Source organism: Anomaloglossus baeobatrachus, chromosome 6 (genome assembly GCF_048569485.1).
Source record: "Anomaloglossus baeobatrachus isolate aAnoBae1 chromosome 6, aAnoBae1.hap1, whole genome shotgun sequence".
NCBI classification, from domain to species: domain Eukaryota; kingdom Metazoa; phylum Chordata; class Amphibia; order Anura; family Aromobatidae; genus Anomaloglossus; species Anomaloglossus baeobatrachus.
Window position 1 is genome coordinate 28,854,380 of NC_134358.1, and position 17,892 is coordinate 28,872,271.

Below are 17,892 nucleotides of genomic sequence, written 5' to 3' on the forward strand. Positions count from 1 at the left end.
CTAGAGAGAAAGCACGGAGTGGGAAGTAAGGAGACTGCTAGAGAGCACCAGGCCCAACCGGGCGGCAGATCCCGAAGCGAAGATAGATCCAGCTTTCTTCTGCTAAACCTGCCGGTGTGGGGCTCTCAAAGCCCACACCACAACACCACAAAAGCCGCAGCCACGTAACCGCAGTGAGGGCCCATAGGTCACAGGAGGCAAGCAGCTGGAGTGGCCTGGTCCGGGGAACAAGCAAACGGCAAACAAAAGGGGGAGAGAGGCTGCAGCATCTTCCCTGGGTGACCCCCATAGGGACTCAAAGTCGGGGTCACCCCAAACCACCAAGGGCTAAGGAAGGCGAGTTGGTAGTCACCCTCATAAAGTCAGCCTGAAGGATACCTGGTTCCCATCTGGTTCATCCCAGCTACGCCCGGGCTACTCACCCTGCCATCAAACGTGAGTAAAGCCCTTGAAAGACAGTTCTGCCTGTGTGAGTCATTCTGCAACTTGTGGTACTACAAACCTACACCGGGCCCTGGGGCTTGCCTCACTCTCAGGAGGCTATTCCAACTAACTGCACACACCATCAGCCCCAGGCGACCCTCAACCTGCAGTGGCGGTCCCTACTGACCGCAATACTGAGAGTGGCGTCACGATCAAAACAGAAGATTCCCTACCTGTGACCAGCACCAGCTACGTGGAGTCCCTGAAGGTATGCACCGATACAACACCGGCGGGGCTTCACACTAGCGATGGCAAGCGTGATAGCACCCGCCCCTATCGTTATGTCGATATGTGAAGATCGCTGGCGTAGCGAACATTATCGCTATGGCAGTGTCACGTGTAATTACCTGCTCGGCGACGTCGCTGTCACCGGCAAACCGCCTCCTTTCTAAGGGGGCGGTTCGCTCGGCGTCACAGCGACGTCACTAAGTGGCCGCCCAATCAAAGCGGAGGGGTGGAGATGAGCAGGATGAACATCCCGCCCACCTTCTTCCTTCCTCATTGCTGGCGTGTGGCAGGTAAGGAGAGGTTCCTCGTTCCTGCGGCGTCACACGTAGCGATGTGTGCTGCCACAGGGACGTGGATCAACTTCGTCCAAGCGACAGCAGCGATAATTGGGAGAGTACCCCCATGTCAACGAGGAGCGATTTTGGACGTTTTTGCAACGATCCAAAATCGCTCCTAGGAGTCACACACAACGAGATTGCTACAGCGGACGGATGTGCGTCACAAAATCCGTGACCTCAACGAGATCGCTGTAGCAATCTCATAGCGTGTAAAGCCCGCTTAAGTCCAGTCACTTGTGTCTCACGTGAATACTCTTGTTTCAGGTCATCGATTTTCTATTAGATATCTTTTGCATTGAATATATTAGCGTGGAATTGGATTCTACTTGAATATTAAAATAATCCACACTCACAAAAAGGTGGATAATTTTGTCATGTTGCTCCAGCGCAGATTCATGAAGGTGGTGGACACTGGGCAACATTTTTTGGAGCTGTAAGGGGCCATCAAAACGTTAAAAAACAAAAACCTGATTCTCGCCTCACCAGTCACCTCTCTGGCCTAGTTGCTTCTCACTATTTCCCTTTTGGTCCCCGTCATTCTTTCTAATCAATGCCGCGAATGTTAAAATTCCTGCGCTTCTCATGCATAGGAAGGACTTTCAGCTTTGACAATGTCATGAAATGTATTGAGCATGCACACATGGTCATGGCACACGTTGTGACTAGGGATGATCGAATACTTCGATTATACGGCTTCGCGAATATTTTCCGAATGCCTCGCCGCTATTCGACTATTCGATGCACAATGTAAGTCTATGGGAAGCCCGAATAGTTCAGAATAATTGTTATTCGGGTTTCCCATAGACTGACATTGCGCATTGAATTTTCGCGAATAGTTGAATAGCGGCGAGCTATTCGGAAAATATTCGCGAAGCCGGATAATCGAAGTATTTGATCATCCCTAGTCGTGACATCATGACGCTGTGATCATTTGCATGCTTTTGAAGAATAATTCTGGGCCTTATCATAGCTAGAAGTCCTGGATTAGTCAGAGGGTTCCGGAGATTTAGTGCTCATGGTGGTGATTAGAGTTGAGCGCGGTTCATGGTTCGTGGTTCTCCAGTTCGCGGCTCCAGTGATTTTGGGGGCTGTTCTAGATCGAACTAGAACTCGAGCTTTCTAGCAGCAAAAAAAACAGCTAATTCCTAGCTGGCTTTCCGCTGTAATAGTGTAAGTCACTCTGTGACTCACACTATTATGACATTTCAGTGTATAGTGTGCGTGAACAGCGCCTTCAGATCACTGCTGTTTGGATAATGGCGATCGCCATTTTTTTTTTTTTTCCTTGTCTTCCTTCCCTAAGCGTGCGCGTGTAGTGGGGCGGGCCAGCATGTCAGCCAATCCCAGACACACACACAGCTAAGTGGACTTTTAGCCAGAGAAGCAACAGCATGTGTGATAGGATGTCCATGTCACATGTCCCTGCATTATAAAAACGAGTATCTGCCCGTCCGGACGCCATTATCTCTTCTGCGTCCTTGGTGTCAGACATCACTGGCGCAGCTCCTATCGCCGATACTGCTATGTACGCTCCATACACAGCGCTGGACAGCTTAGGGATAGCACTTTCTATCAGTCCTTTTAAGGGCTCATACCGGCAGGGTCAGAGCCATAGGTGACAGGTCCTGAAAACAGAGTTTAACAGCTACACAAGATGACAGCGTCTGTGTAGCTAAAGTCAGGGATTTCCTCGCTGCATTTCCCCATTAGGAGGGATAGAAAGGCAGGCTTCCTTTCCTCTACCCAGAGACCCACAACCCTGCCACTGTACCCTCCTGCCCTTTCCACACTCCAACTCATTATAACTAAGCCATTATACTAGCAAACACTGAGTGTACCTAGTGGCATCCTAAACGTGGCTATTGGACTTTTGTCTAGTCACACTAGTGCACAGATATTTGCAGCACGTCTGCCTGCATTGCACACTCCAACTCATTATAACTAAGCCATTATACTAGCAATTTATGCTGCCAGTTTAAGTGCCGTAGTTGTATTGTCAGGGATAGTTATTGTTGTTTATTCTGCTGTTAATAAAGCTAGACCACCGCTGCAATCTACACCACCTCTCAATTTTTACTACCACATTTTCAGTGCACAATCTTGTCGCAATCAACATGAGTGGCAAAATGACAGATGCTGGTGGAAAGGGGAAGAGGCGTGGTGGAAAAGGAAAAAAAGGGTTTGTCCGTGGGGAAGGTGGCAAAGCTCCATTATCATCTGCTGAAGATAGACCATCTACCAGCAAAAGTAAGATGTATACTACTTACCGTGGACAATCCGATGTGCTCCCTTTTTTACGGACACGAACAACAGGAACAAAGGTAGATGATGGCCAAAAAAGGAAAATGCTTGAATGGATCTCAAGTGGTCCAACAAGTGCCCTCTCAGCCACTTCAAGTACCGCATCCAAAAAACACCAGTCTTCTGAGTTGTCATCCCAATCAAACTTGCTTTCTCCCAGCTCTGAAGTCTCCATCAGCCCTGCACAGTATGGTGGAACTGAGATGGCTGAGTCTGCAGAGCTGTTCAGTCACACTATAGCCTGGGAATCAGAGGTCTGCTCCCAAGCTACAGTGAGTACAGACCAGGAAATGGTCTGCAGTGATGCCCAGAACCTTTGTGACTCCGATTCAGGCCGTGAGGACCAAGTTTCTGAGCATAATGTTGACCCTTTGTCACAAACTGTAACACCTGTGGTTATAGACAATGAGGAACATACTGATGACGATGAGACGCAGATACCAGATTGGGATGACAACTTAAATATTCGGTCAGGGCAAGAAGAGGCTCGGTCTGAGGGGGAGGGGAGTGCAAACACAACAATTGATGATGAAGTTCTAGATCCCACCTACTGTCAACCCCCAGTCAGGCACTCGAGGAGGTCAACAGAGGCGGTGGAGGAGGATGCAACCGACGACGAAGTTACCTTGCGCCTTCCTGGACAGAGTCGGAGCACTGGTAGCACGTCTACAACTGCATCATCAGCCACCACTCTGCCTCTGAGCACTAGTCGGGGGAGCTCAGCAGGTCGCATGCCCTCTAAGCCTTGCCTAGCCTGGTCCTTTTTTGACATAGAAAAAGATCGCCCAAATTATGTGATGTGTAAAATTTGTCGTGATTCTGTTAGTAGAGGTCAAAACCTCAGCAGTTTGACAACTTCTTCCATGAATCGTCACATGAATAAATATCATAGGTCCCGGTGGGAAGCTCACCGTGCTGCAATGCGGCCTAGCGGAGCGAACCATCCACGGCCTGCCCCTTCCAGTGCATCCGCGCGCTCTTCATCTTCTAGGACTGTGGGGACAGCTGTCACACCTGATTTTCCACGCACAACTTCCACCACTGTAACCGCAACAGGCCGTTTGCTTGGTAGGTCGTCAGTTGGTTTGGAAGGGGAAACAAGTGAGTGTGTACAGCTCTCTCAGACATCGATAGCACCAACGTTGGATGAAGGCAACATCATGTCTCCGCCTGCACTTTCCTCACAAACCTGCATTTTTACAGGGACACCCTACTCAACACCGTCTACACACAGCAGCCAGATCTCTGTCCCTCAGATGTGGTCAAATAAAAGGCCATTTCCTGCGACCCATGACAAAGCTAAGAGGTTGACTCTATCCCTCTGTAAGCTCTTGGCTACCGAAATGCTGCTTTTCCGCCTAGTGGACACACAGGATTTTAGAGACCTTATGTCTGTCGCTGTGCCCCAGTACCAGATGCCCAGTCGCCACTACTTCTCTAAGAAAGGTGTGCCCGCGCTACACCAGCATGTCGCACACAACATCACCGCTTCCTTGAGAAACTCTGTGTGTGAACGGGTGCATTTCACCACCGATACTTGGACCAGTAAGCATGGACAGGGACGTTACATGTTGCTGACTGGGCACTGGGTAACTATGGTGATGGATGGTGAAGGGTCTGCTGCACAAGTCTTGCCGTCCCCACGACTTGTGTGTCAAGCCTCTGTCTGTCCAAGTTCCGCCACTGCTTCTGCCTCCTCCACCTCATCTGGGTCCTCCACCTCCGCCCCAAGCCTGCCTGGTCAGGCCACCAGCGTTCTCACTGCGCAGAATGAATCACGCACCCCTCATTACTATGCTGGAAGCAGAGCGCAACGGCATCAGGCGGTCTTTAGCTTGACATGTCTTGGGAATAGGAGTCACACAGCTGAGGAGTTGTGGGCAGCTCTGGAGACTGAGTTTAATAAATGGTTGTCTCCACTCAACCTGCAGCCTGGTAAGGCCATGTGCGACAATGCTGCAAACCTGGGTGCGGCCCTTCGCCTGGGCAAGGTGACACACGTGCCTTGTATGGCTCACGTGTTTAACCTTGTTGTCCAGCAATTTTTAACACACTATCCTGGCCTAGATGGCCTTCTGACCAGGGCACGGAAACTGTCTGCTCACTTCCGCCGTTCAACTGCCGCAGCTGAGCGACTTGCATCGCTCCAGAAGTCTTTCGGCCTGCCGGTTCATCGCCTGAAATGCGATGTGGCGACACACTGGAATTCAACTCTCCACATGTTACAGCGATTGTGGCAGCACCGCCGAGCCCTGGTGCAATACGTCATGACGTATAGCCTGGGCCAACGAGATGCAGAGGTGGGGCAGATCACCCTGATGAAGTGGTCTCAGATCAAGGACCTATGCACCCTTCTGCACAGTTTCGACATGGCAACGAATATGTTTAGCGCTGACAATGCCATTATCAGCATGACAATTCCAGTCATTTACATGCTGGAGCACACGCTAAACACTATTCGGAGTCAGGGGGTGGGACAACAGGAAGGGGAGGAACTACAGGAGGATTCATATGCGCAAGGGACCACAACATCATCAAGGTCCAGACGTTCATTATCACCAACGCAGCAGGCATGGGACCATGGTGGACAGGGATCAACAAGGGCGCATAGTAGCAGGCGAAATGTTGAGGAAGGTGCAGGAGAACATGAAGAAATGGAGGACGAACTGTCCATGGACATGGAAGACTCAGCGGATGAGGGAGACCTTGGTCAAATTTCAGTTGAAAGAGGTTGGGGGGAGATGTCAGAGGAAGAAAGAACGGGTAGCACCTCTATGCCACAAACACAGCGTGGACTTGGTCCGCATGGCTGCGCAAGACACATGAGTGCCTTCTTGTTGCACTACCTCCAACATGACCCTCGTATTGTCAAAATTAGAAGTGATGATGACTACTGGATTGCCACACTATTAGATCCCCGGTACAAGTCCAAATTTTGTGACATAATTCCAGCCATAGAAAGGGACGCACGTATGCAGGAGTATCAGCAGAAGCTGTTACTCGATCTTAGCTCGGCTTTTCCACCAAACAACCGTGCAGGTGCAGGGAGTGAATCTCCCAGTTGTAACTTGACAAACATGGGATGGTCTCGTCATCTTCAACAGTCTACCCGTACCAGTAGGACCGTATCTGGTGCTGGTAACAGCAATTTTATGGAATCTTTTCATAATTTTTTTAGACCCTCCTTTGCAAGGCCACCAGAGACAACAAGTCTGACACATAGTCAACGGCTGGAGAGGATGATACAGGAGTATCTCCAAATGAACATCGATGCCATGACTTTGCAAATGGAGCCTTGCTCATTTTGGGCTTCAAATCTTGAAAAATGGCCAGAGCTCTCCACTTACGCCTTGGAGATTTTGTCGTGTCCAGCTGCCAGCGTTGTCTCTGAACGTGTCTTCAGTGCTGCTGGGTGTGTGCTGACAGATATGCGCACGCGTCTGTCCAGTGACAATGTGGACAGACTAACGTTCATCAAAATGAACAAGTCATGGATCCACAAGGAATTTACTACCCCTGTGTCATCCTGGGGAGAGTAAATGTTTGTGGATTTGGAATGTGCTTGATGCAAATCCAGCTGTGAAGTGTTCAACTAGGGCACAAGTGCTGCCACTGAATGGGTGGGTGTGTGTGGGGCACAATTTTTGGAAAAAAGGGAGACTCCGCTTAGAGTAACCCTTGCTTACATTGTTTTTAAAAGAAGCCAAGATGAACAGAGCTGGGATCAGCAAAGACTTTGCTACCTACTCCGGTGTCATCCTGGGGACGGTTAATTATGGCGTATTTTTGAATGTGCTTGATGCAAATCTAGCTGTGAAGTGTACAACTGGGGCACAAGTGCTGCAACTGAAGGGGTGTCTGTGTGGCCCAATTTTTGGAAAAAAGGGAGACTCCGCTTGTAGTCACCTTGCGGTGTTTTACATGATTTTAGAAGGGCGTGCCATGCCTATATCTGTGTCTCGTCCTCTTTTTTCTCGTAACGCTGTTTTGTTTTCGCATGAGTATATGTCCTTGTCACTTTCCCATGTGTTTGTGTTGTGAGTTGTTTGTCACCTTTTGGACACCTTTGAGGGTGTTTTCCAGGTGTTTTTATGTGTTTGTGATTGCCTGCCATTGTTTCCTATGCGGTTCGAGTTCGGTTCGTCGAACGTTCGATGAACCGAACTCGAACGGGAGCTCCGTTCGGCGAACCGACCTCGAGCCGAACCGCGACCGGTTCGCTCATCTCTAGTGGTGATAAGAAGATGCAGCGAGGAACAGACGGGTGACAGTGAAGAGCTGAGGAAATGGAGAGGTGAGATGAGTATAAGATTTTTTTTATTTTTTTTTTAATCTTCCAATTATCTTTTTTTCTTCCTTCTTATCTTCTTTTACATCTTATAATTATTTTACTCCGGGGTCTGCAGAGACTCTAGAGCAAGGGAATTTTCAATTGTGGAGAATAACTTCTCGGCAAATCAATTTCTCCGGAAAATCCACAAATACAGTAAATTTTTATTTTTTCTTATCTGCTCATCTGTAGCAGGTTATTCATAAATGTGATTGATCAATGAAATATCTTAGATATCTAAGATGTATGATAAAGTATAACTAAGATATCCGTAGAGCTGGAATTTCCATAATATCTTGAGTCTCCTTTAAGAATGTCAGATCTCTCGTTAGATGGACGGTGTACGCAGAATCGCTTTCCGTGAGGACTGTAATAGTTTAATTCTCAGTTGTACAAAATAAAATAAAAGTTAAGAAAACAGTTATTTCAATATCCAAGAACAGACAATATCCAGCAAATGTTAAGAATCAGCTGTGTCCACTAAAACCCAATTAGCAGAATTTCTCCTGTCGGTACAGACCAAGGAATTGTAAAACTATGAGGAAAGATCAATGTTATATTAGCTGTGCACACAGATAAAGCTCTCCAGTGGACTGAACTGCAAAATTATGAGAATTCCAATAAAGCAGATAGATTGCCAGTCTGAGAGAAAAAGTCACAACATAACTTCCAGGTGATTTCTCTACCAGCCTAGAGTCTCGTTAATTTCAGTCAACTACACTACCGGAAAACAAAACATATGGTCAATAAAATAGCTGAAGCTCAATGGTAACCGGCTCTATCTTTCAAAATAAAGGGCATTCCACACAGAGGCCAATAAACCACTGAAAGGCCCATAAGCCATAGAGAGACCCATAAACCACAGAGAGACCCATAAACCACAGAGAGACCCATAAACCACAGACAGGCTCAAAAACCACAGACAGGCCCAAAAACCACAGAGAGACCAATACATAAATGACAGAGAGTCCCATAAAGCACAGAGAGTCTCACAAACGACTGAGAATCCCCAACAACCACAGAAAGGCCCAAAAACCACAGATAGGCCCATAAACCAAAAAGAGACCCATAAACCACAGAGGGACCCATAACCTAAAGTGAGGCCCATAAACCAAAGTGAGGCCCATAAACCAAAGTGAGGCACATAAACCAGAGTGAGGCCCATTAACCAGAGAGAGGCCAATAAATCCCAGAGAGGCCCATAAACCACAAAGAAGCCCATAAACCACAAAGAGGCCCATAAACAATAGAGAGGCCCATAAACCACAGGGAGGCACATAAGCCACAGAGACCCATAAAACACAGAGAGGCATATAAATCACAAAGAGGCCTGTAGACCAGAGAGAGGCCAGTAAGCCAGAGAGAGGCCCATAAACCACAGAGATGCTCATAAACAACGAAGAGGTCCATAAACCACGAAAAGGCCCATAACATAACCCACAGAGAAACCCCAAAACCACGGAGAGGCCCATAAACCACAGAGAGGCCCAAAAACCACGGAGAGGCCTGCAACCAGAGAGAGGCCCATAAATCAGAGAGAGGCCCATAAACCAGAGAGAGACTCATAAACCACGGAGAGGCCCATAAACAATGGAGAGGCCCATAAACTATGGAGAGGCCCAACAACCACAGAGAGGCCCATAATAAACCACGGAGAGGCCCATAATAAACCACGGAGAGGCCCATAATAAACCACGGAGAGGCCCATAAAGCACAGATAGGCCCATAAAGCACAGAGAGGCCCATGAGCAGGATAATCCAATACAGAATAGTCTAATCTCTACAGACTATAATAATAATAATAATAATCTTTATTTCTATAGCGCCAACATATTCCGTAGCGCTTTACAATTCAGGAGGATCATATACAAACAAGTAACAGTTATAGAAATACAATATTTAGAGGGGAAAAAAATACAACCCTGCTCGTGAGAGCTTACAATCTACAATGAGATGGGGGGAGAGGCAAGGTTCAAGTGCTTATTTACAATGACAATCCAACCATCTCACGGAAATGGGGCTGGATAATGGTTTCCTGGACCAGTGGGCCCGAGCCTTGAGATGCCTTTGGGTGCCATGGAGTTTGATGTGGAGCTATGTTGTGAGAGGTTGTAGAGGGACTATGTGAATCGAATCTGATTAGGGAGTGTGATAGGCCGCCCTAAAAAGATGCGTCTTTAGGGTGCGTCTGAAGCTGAGTAAGTTGTGATTTGTCCTAACTTCTTGGGGTAGAGCGTTCCAGAGGGTTGGTGCAGCTCGGAAGAAGTCTTGGATCCGGGAGTGGGAGGTTCGAATTAGTGTGGATGTTAGTCGAAAGTCGCTTGCAGAGTGTAGAGAACGGGTGGACTGATAGACAGAGAGGAGGGTGGAGATGTAGGGGGGTGCTGCACTGTGGAGAGCTTTGTGGGCGAGAACAAGCAGTTTGAATTGGATCCTATGATATATGGGCAGCCAGTGCAATGACTGGCACAGAGCAGAGGCATCCGAGTAGCGGTTAGCCAGATAGGTGACCCTGGCTGCTGCATTAAGGATTGACTGTAGAGGAGAGAGTCTAGTTAGGGGGAGACCAATTAATAGAGAGTTACAGTAGTCCAAGCGAGAGTGGATCAGGGCCACGGTGAGGGTTTTTGTCGTTTCCATTGTGAGAAAGGGGCGGATTCTAGAGATGTTCTTGAGGTGCAAGCGGCAGGTGCGGGCAAGAGATTGTATGTGGGAGGTGAAGGAGAGATCAGTGTCAAGTATAACCCCCAGACAGTGGGCTTGCGGCCTAGGACTTATCGTTGTGCCACACACAGAGAGGGAGATGTCAGGTTGAGGAAAGTTGGAAGATGGAGGGAAAAGAAGAAGTTCAGTTTTGGAAAGGTTAAGTTTCAGATAGAGAGCAGACATGACATTGCAAACTGCAGTCAGGCAGTCACTTGTGTTCTGTAGTACAGCGGGGGTGAGCTCAGGGGAGGAGGTGTATAGCTGTGTGTCATCAGCATAAAGATGGTACTGAAAGCCAAATCTGCTGATGGTCTGACCAATTGGGGCAGTGTAGAGGGAGAAAAGAAGAGGGCCAAGGACTGAACCTTGAGGGACCCCAACAGTGAGAGGAAGAGGAGAAGATGTGGAGCCAGCAAATGATACACTGAATGAGCGGCCAGAAAGATAGGATGAGAACCAGGAAAGAACAGTGTCCTTTAGGCCGATAGAGTGGAGCATAGAGAGAAGGAGATGGTGGTCAACAGTGTCAAAGGCAGCAGAAAGGTCAAGAAGAATAAGCAGAGAGTGGTCACCGTTACGTTTTGCTGTCAATAGGTCATTGGTCACTTTGACAAGGGCAGTTTCTGTTGAGTGTAAAGGGCGGAAGCCAGACTGTAAAGGATCTAGAAGAGAGTGAGAGGAGAGGTAGCGGGTGAGGCGAGAGTAGACCAGGCGCTCCAAGAGTTTAGAGATGAAGGAGAGATTGGAGACTGGTCTGTAGTTGCTTGTGCAGGACGGATCGAGAGAAGGTTTTTTTAATAATGGAGTAATGATAGAGTGTTTGAGGGAGGAGGGGAAGATACCCGAAGAGAGAGAGAGATTGAAGATTTTAGTTAGGTGAGTAGTCTAGTGACTAGTCTAGTCTTGTCTAATCTTACTTCCTATGGCCTTAAATATCCCAGCCAAAATGAAAAGCTAGAATAGTGGTTCTTTTCTTATAGGGCTTTTCCAGGCTGATCATGCATTTCTGTAGTCATTCTTTGACTTTTTAAATTGATGAATCCTGGAAGTGTGAACTATGCCCACTGTTAGCATTTCACTGTATTGCCAGCTAAACAAATCATCACATTACCGCTAGAAGGCGATTTACAAACTTGCTAAGTAGCTTCTCATTTGTGTATTTCAATGTTTCATTGAGAGAAGCAGGAAAAGGTGCTGTACAGCCCATGACGACCATTATACAAATTACGTACTTAAGGTCACATGGTGACTGCTCAAAGTTTCAATACAAGTGAATCCTGACAGTGTGCATATTGCAAGGTATCAAAATTAGGCAAACAAGAGTCCCATTGAGTGACTGCAGAAATGTATCTATGGCACAGTAAACACCTATAATATAGTGGTGTCACGTGGCCATACTAGACCACTGTCTTGAAATATTGTGTGCCGCCCCCACGTCGGTAGCAGCCATGCTGTTTCGATCCGGATCCGCAGTGTGGCTCGAGGGATTCTCTGGACCCGGGGGTCACGCAGACACTTCAAATGAAAAGGACGTATTTGTACGAGATTTGCCGTAGTCAGTCTGTGACGCCACTCACAGTGTGTGGTGAAGTGGGACACCATCGCTGCAGTTGTGGGGCACCCGGAGGAGATGGGATGGCAGCTGGATGTTAACCCCTCCGTGGGTAGGGATGGTTGCCTCGGGGCCCGGTGACTCGGTGCAGGGGACGATGATGGCAGGGGCTGGCGCGCCTGGTCAGGCCAGGGAGTCTCAGTTTACTCACGCTTAAAGAAATAAGACAAGTCCAATGGTTAACCAAGGTGCTGGTGGCCGGCCGCCGCGGCCGGGTATACTCTGGTCCCTCACCCGGGGTGATTGTCTGTGTCACTTTCCTCTGTGTGACGCCCTGGACCCCTAGGGGTCACAGTACACTAACATCACACACACACCCCTTCCCCTGGGTAGGTGACACCAGTCTTATCAAATCCTTGTTGCCACCCTCCAGGCTTGATGTCCACACCAGGTGGGGTGGAGCCAGGCGGTTGACCCCACTCACCGAGGAGTTCACAGGCCTGGAGACGGGAAAAGACAGTGGAGTTTGTGGTAGGCAGTGAAAGTGTGAGGAGTGAAAACTGTTGGTGTCTGGGTTGGAGCCCAGGCATGTTCAGCAAGGTCAGCAGACGGTGGTGGCTGTCTTCAGGAGTTGGTGTAGGTCAGCGGAACCGTAGGACCGGGGTCGGGCGGTGGCCCGCCGGTACCGAACCGGGGAGCAGATTGAAGCCAAGCACCAAGGCAGGGTACTCAGACCCCGACTAGGCTAGGAGCTGCCGAAAAGGTCAAATTATCTGATTGCGGTCTGGACCTCAGGGGTTCATTCCCACCTAAGTCCCGTCAGAAGGCAACAGTCCAACCCGTCCGGATAAGTGCCACCGCCAAGGGTCAGAGATCCAAGGGCCAGCGCCTGCGGGCAAACGGGCTCTCCCGACACGTACACGCCGGGGAGCGGACTACCCGTGGGAAGCCATAGGAGTCAAAAACACTTACACAGGTGCAGGAAAACGACAGCCACCATCAACCCGTCCGGGGAGAGTGAGAACACCACAGCCAGCTGTGGGCCCCGTCCATCCAGCCGTTTGGTTTACAACAGTTTGGTGAGTACAACAGTGCCATCCGGCACCGCGCTGCACCGCAACGTTGCACCTGCGCCCACGCTGCCTCCCCACCTCGGCACCTGCACCTATACCTCCTCCCTACTCCCCCCAACCGGGGCCCTGGTCCCAACAGCCCCTACCCACGGAGGGGTCAACACCTCAGCTGCTCTCCGCCATCGCTCCCGGGATCCCCCGTCACCAGCAGCGGTGGTGCCCACCATCACCACAACCCGTGGGTGGTGTCACGACCGACATCCCCAAATACCCACCAAAAACCTCCCCTTTTCACTCGTGGGCGAGAAGGCGCTGCTCGAGCCCTGGGTCCGGCCCCGTGCTCGAGCCACCGAGGAGCAGAAGCACTGAACCCGAGCGCCAGCGATTCCAGACGAGCGGCGTTCCCACCCCTCCGCTCGCGCCATCTGCACTGTGTTTTGTATGGTGGACTTCCCGGTGTGGAACGCGGGAGTCCGCTCCTGGTACTTTGGTCGGGAGCCGTGCCCGCTGACGCTGACCCGTGGGATCCCCTGGGCCCTGGCGGATGCCCTATCCCTCTCTGTGGGTGGTTGTCTGCTTTTGGGACTTTGAGTGGGACAGGACCTATAATCCTGCCCTTAATTGGTTAATTAGCTAGTCCTGGCTTCAGGGTCCAAGTACCCCCTCTCTGCACGGTTTCCGGGTCGGGTCTCCGGTGTCGGTACCGGCGGGCTCCAACCCTGCCCCGGTCCACCTTGGATCTCTGGCTGCCGTCTTCCCGTCTCCTGTCAGACACGGACCACCGTCTGCCACCTAGCCAATACGCCGAGGCTCCAACCCTGGCGCCTCGGCTCTCTACACTTGAGCTTCAGACTTTTCTCCTGCTCCTCTCAACTCCTCCACTCTTTCACTACTACTCAACTCAAACTTCACTCGCTCGTTTCCCGCCCCGGGTTCTCTAGACCCCTAGGTGGGCATTCTCAATCCACCTGGTCCTGCCCACTGGTGTGCCTTTCCTACCCTGGGGGGGGTGACTAGGATTTGGTTGAAAAGCTTTAGGCCTGTGAGGGAAGGTGTTGTGCGGGGGCCTAAACTGTGTGACCACCTGGCGGCACCAGGGGGTCACAATTGCAAGACATCCTCTTGAAAGGGTGTCTTCTGTAAGATGTTGCAAATCTCCTGGTCTCCTCCAGAGCCTAGCTAGACCTCTTAAAAAAATCTTTGCTTCCTGGTAAAGACCTCAGGTTTTTCCAATACAAAATGAAATTCCATACAAAAGCACAAACAAGAGGCATATAAAAGGATTAGATAAGGAATGGCTGAAAAACAGAGGCATGGTTATACAAAAGAAATTTTTCTCAAGTAAAGTTGAGCGAAAAAATTGCACTGCCCTGGTCATGATGTGATGGGGACTGGAAGCATAAAAGTCATAAAGGTTTTTTGACGAAGACGCCAGCTGCGATCTTAAAGGGAACCAGTCATGTAATAATATGGCAGTAACCTGCAGATACGGGGTTAACCTGCAGGTTAATAGAGTTTGAAATCTGCCCGATGACTGCACATCAAACCCCACTGCTGCAAAAAAAATGAACTTTACTCCTCTCGGCAGCGTTCGAATTTCAGTCATCAGGAAGGAGTGGACGTGGGTTCAATTACCACGCTGTGTATGAGGGTTTATTTTGTTCCAAGAGCTGGTTTCACATGAAGGCACCAGGCAGGTTCTAAACTCTATTAACCTGAAGATGAATCCCAATTCTGCAGGCTAATAGTGTTTTTTATGTGACAGGTTCCCTTGAAACACTTCCATGTTCTTGCCACCATGGACAGTGGCCAAAATTAAGTCCGATGAACCCATTGCAAAATGTGGACCTGGACTGCATTTTTTTCACATATATGGGTCCTTGATGCATTCTAACTCCTCATATAAAGATACACATGTTGCCTCCCAATAGTGTCCCACCCATCCTGTACTAATGTAATCCATCCTGTGCCACCTCCTCGAATAATGCCCTCCTTCCTGGGCCCTTTGCATTAATAATGTCCAACATCCTCTGCCCCTTCCAGTTAAAAATGTTCTTCATCCAGGTTCCTTTCTGTCATAATGTCCCATATTCTGGCCCATTTCCGGTATATTGTCCCCTATCCTGGTCCTCTTCCTGGAATAATGTCCTTCATCCTGGGCACTTTGCAGAAATAATATCCAACTTCCTCTGCCTTTTCCACTAAGAATGTTCCCCATCCTGGACCCTTTCTGGTATAATGTCCCACATCTTGGCCCTTTCTGGTAATAATGTCCTAATAATTTTATGTCCCACATCCTGGTTCCTTTCTGGTATAATGTCCCCTTTTCTTGGCCCCTTTCAGTAATAATGTCCCCATGATTGGCCCTTTGCAGTAATAATGACCAACATCCTCTGCCCCTTACAGTTAAAATGTGCCTCATCATTGCCCCGCCTAGAATAATATCCCCCATCTTGGCCCCCTTCCTTTTATAATATCCCCCTTCCTTGGCTCCTTCCAGTAATATACTCCTCATCCTAGACCGTAATAATCTAGACAGTAATAATCTCCCCCATCCTAGTTTAATATCCCCATCTTGACCCCTTCCAGTAATAATGTCCCCCATCTTTAGCCCTTTCTTGGTATAAGATTACACGTGTTGCCAGTGTTCTATAAGACACTAAAAAAAAATCTTCTCACTATATCCTGATCCTATAATGTGTGGTGTCCTCTTTTATACAGTATTTGGGGTCCTTTTTCCTGAAAGTGGACAACCGTCTTAAAATATTTGACTATTCCTAGAAAAAATGCAGACTTCCTTCTATCCCTCTTTTGGTGTCCTCCTCCCATTCCCCCAACCCTCTCATCACTTCATATATAACAATATTTTGAATTAGTATCTATATATATAATTGCCTTATTCTGTCTGTCTGTCTGTCTGTCTGTCTGTCTGTCTATCTGTCTGTCTGTCTGTCATGCTCCAAAATTGTGTCCTTACGGTGACACAAAGCTGATTGGCCGCTGGGCTCGCCATGGCCCCGCCCCCCCACACGGATTGGCCGCTCGCCCAGGCTGCGCCCCCACACGGATTGGCCAGCCGCTCGCCCAGGCTCCGCCCCCCCCACAGATTGGCCTCTCGCCCCGGCACCCTGCAGGCATTGGCAATTCGGCCACGCCACGCCCCGCCCCCCTCACGCAATGCACGTTAGCTCTGGCCCCACCCCCTCCCTCCTCCCGCGCATTTCTCGAACTGACACGGCTGTCACGGAGGTGAGTACGGTACTCCCTGCCCACCCTCCCCCCTCCCCCCCCCGCCCCCGCCCCCGCCCCCGCTCGCACAGGACTGGTGTGGATACGTTGCTAACCATGCTCGCATGGTTACAAGCGCTGTCACGGAGGTGAGTACTGTACTCCCTCCCCCCCCCTCCCCCCCCCGGCCCCCGCTCGCACGGCAGTGGTGGGAGTGGTGTGGATACGTTGGTATCAAGCCCATCAAGGTCCTGCTGCGCCAGAAGATCCACACGCACACACACAAACATACACACACATCAGATCACACTCACTCTTACACACACCTCACACACACCTCACACACACCTCACATCGCATCCACATACTCACAACATCCTGGGATATCGCTTGCTTCTCGGCGGCGAAAATGTGCTGTTGTGATCTTCCAGGACCTGACGGAGGATCACATGGCCAGAAGCATGTGATATCCCCGGATGTTGTGAGTATGAGCGCGTAAGTGCGATATCGTCAGTGTCTGTGTGTGTGTGAGTGGATGCGATCGGGTGTGTGTGAGTGGATGCGATCGGGTGTGTGTGAGTGTATGCGATCGGGTGTGTGTGAGTGTATGCGATCGGGTGTGTGTGAGTGGATGCGATCGGGTGTGTGTGAGTGGATGCGATCGGGTGTGTGTGAGTGGATGCGATCGGGTGTGTGTGAGTGTATGCGATCGGGTGTGTGTGAGTGTATGCGATCGGGTGTGTGTGAGTGTATGCGATCGGGTGTGTGTGAGTGTATGCGATCGGGTGTGTGTGAGTGTATGCGATCGGGTGTGTGTGTGAGTTGATGCGATCGGGTGTGTGTGTGAGTGGATGCGATCGGGTGTGTGTGTGAGTGGATGCGATCGGGTGTGTGTGTGAGTGGATGCGATCGGGTGTGTGTGTGAGTGGATGCGATCGGGTGTGTGAGTGTCGGCAGAGGACCAGGCCGTGCTGGAGGAGGCTGGGAGCAGAGAGGCTGATCATGGGGAAGAGGGGAATGCTGATGCTGAAGGAGGCTGGGATGGGAAGGCTGGGAGGAAGGAGGCTGGGACGAGAGAGGCTGATCCTCAGGAAGGCTGAGGAAGGGAGGCTGATGCTGAGGGAGGCTGGAAGGAGAGAGGCTGAGCAAACGTGCTCCATCCGCCATACTGCGCACTCCCCATCGTGCTGCATCCCCCATGCTGCGCACTCCCAAACGTGGTCCATCCGCCATGCTGCGCACTCCCAAACGTGGTCCATCCGCCATGCTGCGCACTCCCAAACGTGCTCCATCCGCCATGCTGCGCACTCCCAAACGTGCTCCATCCGCCATACTGCGCACTGGAGCACGTTTGGGAGTGCGCAGCATGGCGGATGGAGCACGTTTGAGAATGCGCAGCATGGCGGATGGAGCACGTTTGGGAGTGCGCAGCATGGCGGATGGAGCACGTTTGGGAGTGCGCAGCATGCCGGATGGTGCACGATCGGGAGTGCGCAGTATGGCGGATGGAGCACGTTTGGGAGTGCGCAGCATGGCGGATGGAGCACGTTTAGAAGTGCGCAGCATGGCGGATGGACCACGTTTGGGAGTGCGCAGCATGGCGGATGGAGCACGTTTAGGAGTGCGCAGCATGGCGGATGGAGCACGTTTGCA